This window comes from Triticum aestivum, chromosome 7B (assembly GCF_018294505.1).
Source record: "Triticum aestivum cultivar Chinese Spring chromosome 7B, IWGSC CS RefSeq v2.1, whole genome shotgun sequence".
In the NCBI taxonomy this organism is placed as follows: Eukaryota; Viridiplantae; Streptophyta; class Magnoliopsida; order Poales; family Poaceae; genus Triticum; species Triticum aestivum.
Window position 1 is genome coordinate 78,980,948 of NC_057813.1, and position 12,322 is coordinate 78,993,269.

A 12,322-nucleotide genomic window follows, 5' to 3' on the forward strand; every position below is an offset into this window, starting at 1 on the left:
CTCTCTAGACTGTCTTTCACCGTCTCAGATCTTCTTCCCCACCGCCGACAGCCACGACAACTGCATTACCATCATCAACTGCGCAGATGACCTTGAGGACTACGCGGGTCCGCAAGAGAGGTCGCACTCTTCCGTGTCTGCTTACGTTATGCGTTGCTTAATATGATGACATGCTACATTATCGTCGTATTCACCTATTAGACTCCGAGTCAGTTCCAAACTAATGCTGAAACTTGAGTTTTTAAATGGTTGTGGGTACATATTGGGGCAGCAATCAGTACTATTTGTCTACTATCTGGAGTTGTGCATGTTGGGTTTCATGTTGGGTGGAAACAAACATTAATTGAGCCATTATCTGTATTTTTTAACTAAAGCTATTATCTTCCTGCTATCATTGCTTTTGGGTCTATCCATAGTTTTCTACCATCACTCTGGAGTTGTGCATGCACTCCTTACATAATCTCACTATGTTTTATTCCTATGCATGCCAGTTATTGTACACAATGGAACTGATCATGTAGAGCAAAAGAGACGAGCCTTGCGTGGCAATAAAATTTCATGCAGACATCGTTCCATGGTGGGCCCAAAGGCAGCCCCCCCTCCACCCATTTCGGGTCGTAGTCAAGAGGAAGATAACTATTCTAAGGGGGATTCAGAAGGAGAAGACCACTCCTATTTACACCATGAGGTCTTCGTTCTAACTTGGCATGCTGATGTTGGTAATATCATGCATATGGTGCCTTGCAATGCTTACTGTATACTTTAAAGATGTCATCTGCTTAGTTTAGACATGCTTTGTGTCAATGCCATCTGTTTAGTTTCTTTATCGTATATGTGAATCATGCAATGCCATCTTGTCTAGCCAGGCATCATATATGTGAATTTTGCAATGCCACCCTGGTTAGCCAGTCATCTTATATGTGAATTATATCATGCCATCATTTTTTATTACGTGTTAAATTTGTCAACAATTTTAGTACGTTCAATTACTCTTCCTGTGCATCAGCCATTCGACACGGTCATGGAAAAATATGGAGTGGAAACAAGGTCTTCAGTGCAGACAATGCTATCTGACGAAGCGCATGTCTTGCTGGTTACCGATAGCTCCTCAGAGGAGGATTCAGAGACAGATGACCAGTCATATTCCCCCCCCCCCGCGAGGTGCATGCCCTAACTTGGCAGGGTTATGTTACTCATATCGTGCGTATGGTATCTTGCATTGCTATGTCATTTGCTTAGTTTAGACATGCTTTGTGTGAATGCCACCTGTTTAGTGTCTAATTACCATATATGTGAATTGTGCAATGCCCTCTTGTTGCAAGACATTATATATGTGAATTATGCAATGTTATCTTGTTGCAAGGCATTATGTATGTGAATTATGCAATGCTATGCTGTTTAGGCAAGCGTCATATATGTGAATTATGTCATGCCGTCCTTTTTTGTATTTCTCATTGCTTTTGTCGACAATGTTTATATATTCAACTGCTCTTCCTGTGCATCAGCCATTTGAATTGGTGATGGAGAAATCTGGAGTGAAAACAAGGTCTTCAGAGCAGACAATGCTACCTGCTGAAGCAGATATCTTGCTGGTTACAGGTAGCTCTTCAGAGGAGGATTCAGAGGCAGATGACCAGTCCTATTATCCCCCTGAGGTGTATGCTCAAACTTGGCAGGGTTATATTACTCATATAATGCATATGTTGTATTGCAATGCTTAGTTTTTACATCATATACACAATATTGAATGCCATCTCCTTAGTTGACACATCATATATGCGATTGCCCTCTGCTCACTTCCTTGGTATATAAATCATATATCTGAATTATGTCATGCCATGATGTTTACATAGATAGCATGTATCTGAATTATGGCATGCCAACCCATTTTCTAAAGACATAATATAGTTATATCATCTCATCCTGTTTGCATAGTCATCATATTTTAAATTATGTCATTCTATCAGTGAATTATATCATTCCATCATGTTTCCATCGATGACATGTTTGTGATTTATGGCATGCCAGCCACTTTAATAGACACATCGTATTGTTATATCATGTCATCCTGTTTACATAGTCATCATATTTTGAGGTATGTCATTCTATCCTGTTTACTTAGCCATCATACATGTCAAATTGTGTCATGCTATCCTCTTTAATTAGCCATCATATATGTGAAATTATGTCCTGCTATTCTGTTTGCTTAGACAACATAAATGTGAATTATTTCATGCCATGTTTTCTTCCCTACTATCCATTGCACCTGTCTATCTTACAATGTCTGTACATTCAATTACTTTTCTTGTTTATCAGCCATTTCAATTGGAGGGAGTGATGGCAGTATCCGTGGGAGTAAAAACATGGTCTTTAGAAAAGATCGTGCTACCTGTCGATGCAGATAGAACCACGGTTGTACCTGCCCAAGAACCAGCCCCACCACACATAACCCACACTCATGCAGATTGTACCCCTACCCTGTTGGACAGAGAACTAGCTACACCCCTTCTAACCCCAACCCCAGCAGATAGACACCCAGTTCCCGTTGACACAACACCGTCTCCACCATAGAGCACCCAAACACGAGCAGTTAGTAAGGCAACTGCAGTGCCCAAATCACAAGGAACACCACTCCGAACCTGAAGTCAACGCTTAAAGCAGAAGAAAAAATGTTCTCAGGTCATGTTCCGTAGCTATGGTTAATACTACTTTGCTCTTGCATCACTGTATTTACTGATACCAACTAATTTCAAATTTGGAGGATGCAATTGAAACTGCAATGGCGCAACAGGTATGTTTTAAACCTGTTTCTTCAACGTGTTTGGCTGTTTGCTGTTGTAACTTGCTCTATGTTGATTTCAGTTTCAATTGAATAAATAGTTATGTTCTCATGCCATGCACATTACAAGTGTTGTTATTGTTGTGTAGTTTCCCACACTAATATTCTGTCTATGCTGCTTTGTCTTAAATAGATATGATTCGAACTATATCTATCTTGATTTGGCAACATAAACTAGAATGATATAGACCATACAATGACCATACTACATAGATATATGTTTGTTTCATGCTGTTATCCTGTCCACCTTACTACTGAACTGGTTTACCAAAATGAGTTTCATATACTACATTGTAAACCTGAGATGTGTTTGTTTGTTTCTCTTTTAGAATGCGGATAAAATATTGGAGGAGAGTACCCTGTTATGCAATGGTAAAGGAAGTAATGCAGATAAGGTTCAAGATAGTGAGACATCCTTGTTGGTCTCCAAGAAAGCTGATAAAAACTATATTGAAGACACTGAGACAACCCCAAAGTCCTTTCTTGATGTAGTGTTTGAGTTACAGGCTACCACTGCTGGCACCAGGTCTTCGAACTCTTTGCCTGAATTAGTTCGGCTTCTTGAGTCTCTACTTCAAGTTGAAAGACATCGATTAGATGTTATGCGACAGGAAGCCGAAGGACTGAAGAAGTCCCTGCAGAATTCACATGCATACTTTCTAGTGCAACAGCAAGCGTTGGAGGACTTAAGCGCCAAACAAGAGAAAGTTAATAAGCTTGCTAAGCATCTTGCCAGCATTATGGGTACCCAGGATATTGTTTCTTGAGCTCTTCTGAAGTGGTTTCAATTCTGGACTTGTTTTGCTGCGGCGTTTATATGCTCCTGTGTTCCCTATATTTGCACTGGTGGTGAACTTTGATGCCCAGTGGATGTAATATGTGTAATAGCCGTGATAGCCTAGTGCAAGTTGCTTGCTCATTTATTTCCTTGTTGTCTTGTTTATTTGTTTGCTTGTAGTCAATGCAGTTATTTTTATGTGGTTTGCTAGTGGCTGCAATAACCTATTTTTAAAAACTAGGCCATAATAACTATGGGCTAATATTTACTGTAGTGACACTCCGCCTCCTACGGGCCGTAGAAATAGTGGGCCTTCTACGGGCCGTATAAGCAGTGGGGCCTTCTACGGGCCGTATAAGCAGTGGGCCTTCTATTGGCCGTAGAAAGAGTGGGCCTTCTACGGGCCGTACAAACAATGGGCCTTCTATGGGCCGTATCATCAATGGGCCTTATACAGGTCGTATGATCGATTGGCCAAACATGGGCCAAACAGACCGCATTCAGGCCGTAAACGGGCTAGAGTTGGAATCGTCCGTTCATGGGCCGACCATAATGGGCCATCGTTAATAGGCCGTGTTTGATGATGCTATGAAAACGGCCCAACGTCTTAACGTACCACAAACGGGCCGACTGTAACCACGGGCTGAATTTGGCCCACAAGCAGAAAATGACAGTAATGGGCCGTAAGTAAACGAATGCTGGAAATGAGCCCAAGAATAACTGGGCTCTGAGAAGGCCGAAAGATAACATGGGCTGGAAACGGCCCACCGGAATAACGGGTCGTTAATGGGTATAAAGTGATACACTGTTCTTTACGGGCCAGTTTCACCACGGGCCGTTAATGGGTGTAAAGTGATACACTGTTCATTACGGGCCAGTTTTACCACGGCCCGTTAATAGGCCAAGAGTTACGTAGGGCCTCATATGGGCCGAAAGACGTCATGGGCCATACATGGGCCAGAAGTGAAAACAGGCTGGAATCATATTCGATGGCCCAGATGGCGCTACTGGGCCTAATTTGGATAGGGCGTAATGGGCCTTGGGTTAGCTGGCTATAAATGGGCTACATGCGAACATGTCGTTAACAGGCTTTCCATGGGCCGGCCCGCGACCTTTTGACCAAGTCAAATGGGCCGGCCTTTTCATAGGAATGGGCCTCTATTGGGCCATGCCACATGTCGACATATCATAGGCGCCTTCTGTCCAATGAGTGGATGGAATATGTCCCAACAATGAGCCGACACGTGTTTCCTCCAGCCAATGATGATTTTACACGTGGAAAATCCCCAGTGGTCGGGGCTGTTAACAGGTTATCGGATCCAAAACCCGACCCGAGAGCTTAACGGCGTTCCATTACGGTGGATGCCACGTGTCGGTCACCCTTGACGAAAGCACTTCTGTGACGCGCGATTTATCGTCATGGAAGTGGACACTTCCGTGATGATAATTTTGGTAATGTCATGGAACACTTCTATGATAGCACAAGTATGATAATCTTGATTCTGTCATAAATTTGTCATGGATGTACATGCATGACAGAAAATGCGACCTACTGTGACAAACACGTATCATCACGGAAGTGTATTTTTTTGTCTTTGTATCTTTCACCTGATTACTAAAATGCTTATGAATATCTAAGAATTGTACTACTGCTAGAAACTTAGCACAATCATCCTATTTTCCATTTTTGATACTGCAATGGTGTCGTCTTTTGGTTGTTATACTATAGGCTTTTTGCAAGGCATGTAGACAAGTCGATGCTCCTGTCCATTCTAGCATGATGTACTTTGTTAGAATTCTGAAGATTAGTGTGTCATTAGTGCTCCTATGAATTCTGAAGAAAAAACAGCAGGCAACAAGAAACCAAGCATCACCCTGGTTCTCCTATGAATTCTGAAGATTAATGTGTCACTAGTACTCATATATGTGGTGTTGTCAGCATTGAGGGCATTATCTAAAAATTATTAATTTGCGATTCCATCTAAACTGTAGTTACCTTATTCTACAATGTTCAGGGACATGCTGTAATTTTATTTTTCTTATGGGACTTTGTGTAAGCTGTACTAAATTTTCAGATTAATATAATGCAGCTCCAGCCGATGCTATATCTATCGGAGTTTGTAGGGACCATTTTATCTGAATTTTCATTGATCATGTGTATCTGAATTTTGCACTGAGCTGATGCTGATGGATGCGTAGCCAATGCGTAGTGTAGTACTGTCCACTGACTCATCAATATGTTTTATGTTTCGACATGCCTGACTCATCAATATGCATTGTAGCTGTGAAAGTGCTCGGTTTATGATTTCTTGATGCAATGCCTTTGAGTCTGGCTATTCAATTCAGAATTTATGTGAACACCTGAAATGATAGATAGAGTAGGAAACTGCGGCTACCAAACATATGTTATATACTCCAAGATTTATTGAAGTTGTTATCTTGTGTTTTCCTAGCATCTCCCAGCCAATGCAGCATGTGAACAATAATTGAATGTTTTGCTCAGGCTTCAGTTCTTATGCCATTTTTTCTTCAGAAGGCTACACCGTGGGGCTCATCTTCAAGAGACAATCCACCTGACCTGCTTGCTGCAACCACTCAGGTGAGTTTCTTTGCCCCACTCAAGTCCATAGGCCCTCCATATGTGTGGATGTCATGAATATGTAGAGATGCCTCCTTATGTTTGGCACTGATTTTTTATATTGTCTGATTTGGTTGGTTACTAGGATTCTTGCTCCCAACGACTCAGCTTCCAGCAGCGGCGCAGCGATCCCCTTTCCGTGCTTGTCACTGCATCCTCCACCAGTTAGTGAGTCTGGATGCTGCTGTTCTTGGTAGGATGAACAAGTGGCACCTTGTAGGGTCTTGATTGGTTATGTTGCAAACTGAATATGTAGCTGCTAGGACCCAGTTTCCAATCTAGTCTGTAGTAGTGAAATGCTATTTTAGATGGTCTATTACTATGTAGGACCTTAATTGGTGGAGTCTCAACGCTGAACTGGGTAGTAGTTAGGAGTCAATTTCTTTAATCCTAGTGTAGCTACTCTCTTAATACTTGTCTGTAGGTTCTTAATTGTTGGTGTCTCAAAAACTGAATATGTTTTCATAGCATAACACAGTGCACTTTGTTATGAACTATATGTTGTCTACTCTAGTAGGCTCATCATCCAGTCAGTGCAGTGCATGCATTAGTTATTAGGAAGTCAAGTATGATCTCTGATCTCTTCTTCATAAGGGGTATGCAATGTAGTTCCTCCATACAGAGACACTGTCCAAAAACGATTGACCCAGTTCATCCTACTTAGTTATGTAGGTTAATATGATTCTGTATGAAAATTTTGAAAAGCAACTTCTCAGATACGTCTTACAATCTCACCTTTGTGCAGTTCCAGGCATTGTATGTATGTATATCTTGCGGATTCGATGACTGCCTAAAAAAACGAGTAGGGGAGAGTGAGTTTAAGCTTGTGTTGATTTGGTCACTGATATCTGCCGTCAGTCATACTACTAAACAATAGGTAGGCGGTCTGTTAATTTCTAATGTGGGGAAAATGCAGGTCCTGTAGAACTAGAGACTGAAAGCTTTGTTATGTCTCTCAGTTGTTGTGGGAAATTTGCAGGCTCTGTAAAAGTAACCATGGTACCAACAGCAATGCCATCTTACTGTAGAATTAGAATACATGGATGTACATGATCAGCTCAGCTCCCAAACTGCCATTCATCACATCAATTTCCCCTTATGTAACTCCAGTCAAAATTTTATGTTGGTCTACCTAGTAGATGCCCATGGTTTGATTTTATGTTTGTTCCTATCAATACAAATGCTGAGCTATGTTCCATTTTTACTGTTCTTTGTGATAGTTTTTGCAACTTTACTTCCCATCTTAAGGCAAGCCCCATTTTTACCGTTCTTTGTTAGCAGAGCTGCTTGTTTCTAAGAACTTTGATACTATTTGGATCAAAGTTAAATGAGCACATAGATGACAAAAAAAAGTTCAGATTGTAAAATGTTCATGTTGCTGCTAGTGCCCATTTTGAGTAATTGCTTAGAGGGATGATCCAGTGTGAGCTAGTGGAGTGATTTGTTTTCTACATAAAGCTCTTTAGTCAGGCTGGTTTTCGTGAAATATACATGAAGCTTCACCAGCTCCTGTGGGTGTGGGATCCATGTGACATGTGACATTGCATCCATGTCCACCTGGGATAATGATTTTGCAGGTACCCCGAGAGGCCCTTGAGTTTGCCGGAATGTCGATTAACTTCTGTTCCGGCAAATTCGGGTACTCCATATGTCCTATTTTCAGCGAAGGTCATGCTGAAATTTTCCGTGAATTTTAGCATGACTTTGCTAAAAATAGGACATATGGGGTACTTGTGACTAATGCATGGGCCGGGGTATCGTAGTAGTTAATTAAGTAGGATCAAGTGCCCCGGCGTACTTGTGACTAATGCATGGCTTTTAGGGTGCCTCGGTGTCGATAAAAACCGAAATGATGAAAGCTTAGGCTTTTAGGGTGCCTCGGCGTCGAAAAACCCTCAATGATAAAAGCTTAGATTTTAGGATGCCTCGGTGTCAACAAACCCTAAATGATGAGACCATGATCTTGTTCCTTGACAATAACCAACTTTTTGACCAAACTTTGTTTCTATTTAGAGAGAAACATGGCCCACAATGATGAGGCCGAGGGTTCGGGCGGCAAGGCATTCTAGGAGCTGTCCTAGGAGATGCAGGAACAACCTCACTTGTATGAGGCCGCCGCCTTCCCCACCGATCCTGAGACCACGGATGGTGCCGCCGAGGATGACCACACTGATGCCACCACTGATGGTGCCGCCGAGGATGCCACCACTGATGATGGCGGCGCACGCACAGATGGCAGCCAACCGAAGAGGCAACGGAAGGACCGGCGCCCGATCTTGCTCCGCACCCTCAAGGAGGAAGTTACTGAAGTGGAATCCAACGGGAATCCAACGACGCCCGAACGAATAGTCAAGGGGTACTCGCTTCAGCTCGGGTGCATTGTCCGGAGCACCGTCTCGATCAACACCGAGAACCTGAGGCATCCTGACCGAGGGAATTTGCGCAACCTCCTCTTCACGAAGCTGCACGAACGATACAAGTTCCCCGCTTAATTTGCAAACACAAGCCTCAAAGGGAATAAAGTGAACAATGCTGCCCTCACGAAGATGAGCAAGGCCCTGTCTACTTGTAAAAGCAATGTGAAGAGAATGATCGAGAAAGGTGAGAGTTATCAGAAGATCAAGGAGAAAAATCCTTCGATCACCGAAGATGACTACAACGACTTCAAGATCAATTGCTCGAGCACCGCAAGCTCCCAATCAAGTGAGTGGGGGAAACAAATGCGGGAGCTGAACATAGGGGAACACACACTCGGTCCCGGCGGTTACAGAGTGGCGGAGCCTATATGGGACAAGGAGGAGGCGGACCGTGCCGAGCAAGGCCTACCGCCCCTCTTCGATAAATACGGTGACAAGCAGACCAGGAACTTTGTCAGGGCCTAGTACAAGAAGGACCCGAAAACAAAGGAGCTTACCACGGATCCGAAGACCAGGCAGCTTGAGCTTGTTCTGGTAAGGAATACACCCCCGCGTAATTAGCTCCATACGGTTGCATTCTAATTAATGAAGCCAAATTTCTAAATGGTTCCCATTCCTTCCGCAGGCGACTGAAAGTAGTAGCGCGGGGTCGACTAAGAGCAACCCTTGGGACACCACTCTAAATAGGGCGTTGAATGTAATGAAGAACAAGGATAAGCTCAGTAAGCCGACGTCAGCTGGTCGTGTGGCCGGCACAGGCTTGTCGACAAAATTGGGGTCATACTATACCGCTGGTGTGCGGAAGGAGAAAAAGACCAGCTCAGAAAGCCAGGCGCGAGAGGTTCAAGAACTCAAGGCACAGGTGGCGCGGATTCCGGAGATTGTCCAAGAGCAAGTGGAACAACGACTCGGAGCGACGATCACCGCCATTGTGCCTACCTTGATCTCGGGGTTGAGTGCGTGGATTGCGGGCGGCCAACAGGGGCCGCCCCCGATTCCTAGCTTCACGGCCAGCAACTCGCATAATGCGATGGCGGGGCCATTGGTGCCTCCGGCGGAGGCGACACTTGTGTCTCTGACGCCGGCACGGGAGCTTAATGCACCCGGGTGTACGCCGGCCGGCACCTCTGCAGCAAGCGGCACCTCCGTCAACTGCACGCCCGCCGTTGGCGGTGCGTCGACATTAGCCGACCTCGACGCCATCATCATGGTAACTAATTAAGCCTCTCTCGGCCGAGGACTTCATCTCCTTGCCTTTGACTAGGCATCCGTGACGCCCTACATGTTTTCGTAGGGCGCCGCCGACGTTCCGTGCACTCTCCTCCACTTCGTGAACAACGAGTTGGTCGATGTCGCCAAGGCCAAAATCGTTCAACCGGGCAACCCCTTGTTCCACGGTACCCAGATGCCACCCAACTTGTTTAGGGTTCAACTGGTTTGGGTGCTGCCAGGCTGCGACAACTTGTTACCTCCGATTCGACCCGTCGGGGCCGACGATGATGACGTGATGACCCTCAGCGCCTGCCTGAGCTGGCCCCTGCTTTGGCCGAAGAGCCAGATTCGTTTGGGGGTGGGGGACACCACCCCAAAGACAACACCGCCAGTCGTGCCGCCGCCAAGTCGGCCCCATGGCAAGACCGCAGCAACGGTGCCGGACATCCCTATGCCACTGGATCCAAACATGCATATGGCACAGGATCAGAACGACGACGACGACGATGATGATACATTTGGCAACGTCGATCAGTACTTTGCCGATCGTGGGTACGATGGCAACTTCATGGGGCCTCCTTCTCAAGAACCAAACCCAACAAAAGACGTGTGCGATCTAGCTGGTACCGCGGAGAAGCCAAGTTGCAACAGGCGCCGTCTGGCGTTCAGCTCTCAGGAGACGCCTCCAGCTGCCGACTTCACCGAGCCTCGGATAGGCGAGGTGCGAAATATTATCAGCCCCAACACACTCAAGAAGGCGGTCTGTGAGCAGAACTCGGTCCCATTACAGGAGAAGAAGAAGGCACGCAAAAGAAAGACTAAGAAGGGTGCGAGCCAGCCGGCACCGAGTACGATCGTCCTGCGTTTTGATGACATCCACGCTATGTTGAACCTTCATCCGCTGCACTACACCTTCGTTCGGCTATTTTCGCTGAGTATGGAGATGCGGATCATTCGCGACAAGACCCCAGACATTGTGATAGTCGACCCCTTCTACATGCGTGCCAAGATCTTGGGCAGCGCTGGGGGCCGGCAAGTCACGAGTTCTTACCTCGAAGGCGTCATTCTGGCAAACCAAGATAAGGATAACTTCCTCGTGCCTTACTTTCCCGAGTAAGTCCTCCCCTCAACCGGCCCGTAACATATGAATTCTTACAATTCGATCGTTTTTCTTTTAACATTCCGTGTTTTCTGCAGTGACACACGTTGCACGCTCATCCTCCTAAGCCCCAAATATTCCATGGCCACGTATTTCGACCCGGACCATCAGTCGAACATAGACTACACAAATGTCAAGAAGGTTCTTGATGATGTTCTCCCCAGCTACGCCAAATCTGGAGGCACCTTCACCAGGCCTATTCGTAAGTACGGCAAGCACGTGTTCTCCCACAATACGATGTTCTGCTGCGTCAAGCAGCCGCCTGGCGGTCAGAAGGGTGCCTACTACGCCATCCATCACATGCGGGCGATCGTACGGGACCATCATCAACTTCTGCTACCGAGTAAACTCAAAGATTTGGCAAAGAGCGTGTCGGCAATCCAGGACGCGGACCTCCGACAAGAATTCTTTCGCATCCAGTCGGAGTTTGCGAAAATCATCCATCAAGATGTCCTTCGTACCTCAGGGCAGTTCTACCTCAACAATCAACCGTCCAACAGTGACATCGACACAATGCAGGCTGACAACGACCGTTATTTCATGACTCCCACGATACACGGCGGCTTCATCCACGCTCCGGTCCCTTGAGTCGAGTCGAAAGCAGTGATGCTGTGTCTAGTTCTGAAACATCGATTGGCTCATGTTGTAATTAAACTTTAATGAACTTGTAGTATGTCTCTTTGGTTTCAAGAGTCGTTCAACTTAGATGTAATCGATCCTATTAATGTCTTGCTTTTCTCTTCCGATCGTTCTGTTGCATACTTATATATTGCTTATGTATTGTCTGTGAATTGGTACTAACGTTTCATTTGGCTAGTGCATAGCGATGCCGATGTATGTCGTGTACAAGGGTAAGGTTCCCGGAGTCTACGATGACTGGGAGGAGTGTCGGAGACAGGTTCACCGATTTAGCGGTAACAGTTACAAAGGGTACACCACTAGGGCCGAGGCCGAATCTAGATACGCCCGCTATCTAGCGGGAGAGGGGAGGGAGCGTTGGAGGAACCGGATGAAGACGAGTTTCATCATGATGATGCTCATCGTGATGACCGTAGCTCTCTTCTATGTGATGGTAGTTTAGATGATCGATATCGACTTGTAATGTGAAGACAAACTCGCTACTCGCGGTCTCGAGACTTGTAATATAACGTTCTATCTTTGTTCGGTCTTTTCAATTCGGAGACTAATATGATGAATTGTATTCGGAGACTAATATGATGAATTGTATTCAAAGACTAATCTTCTATTGTATTCGATGAATCTGTTGTTGATGTGTGCT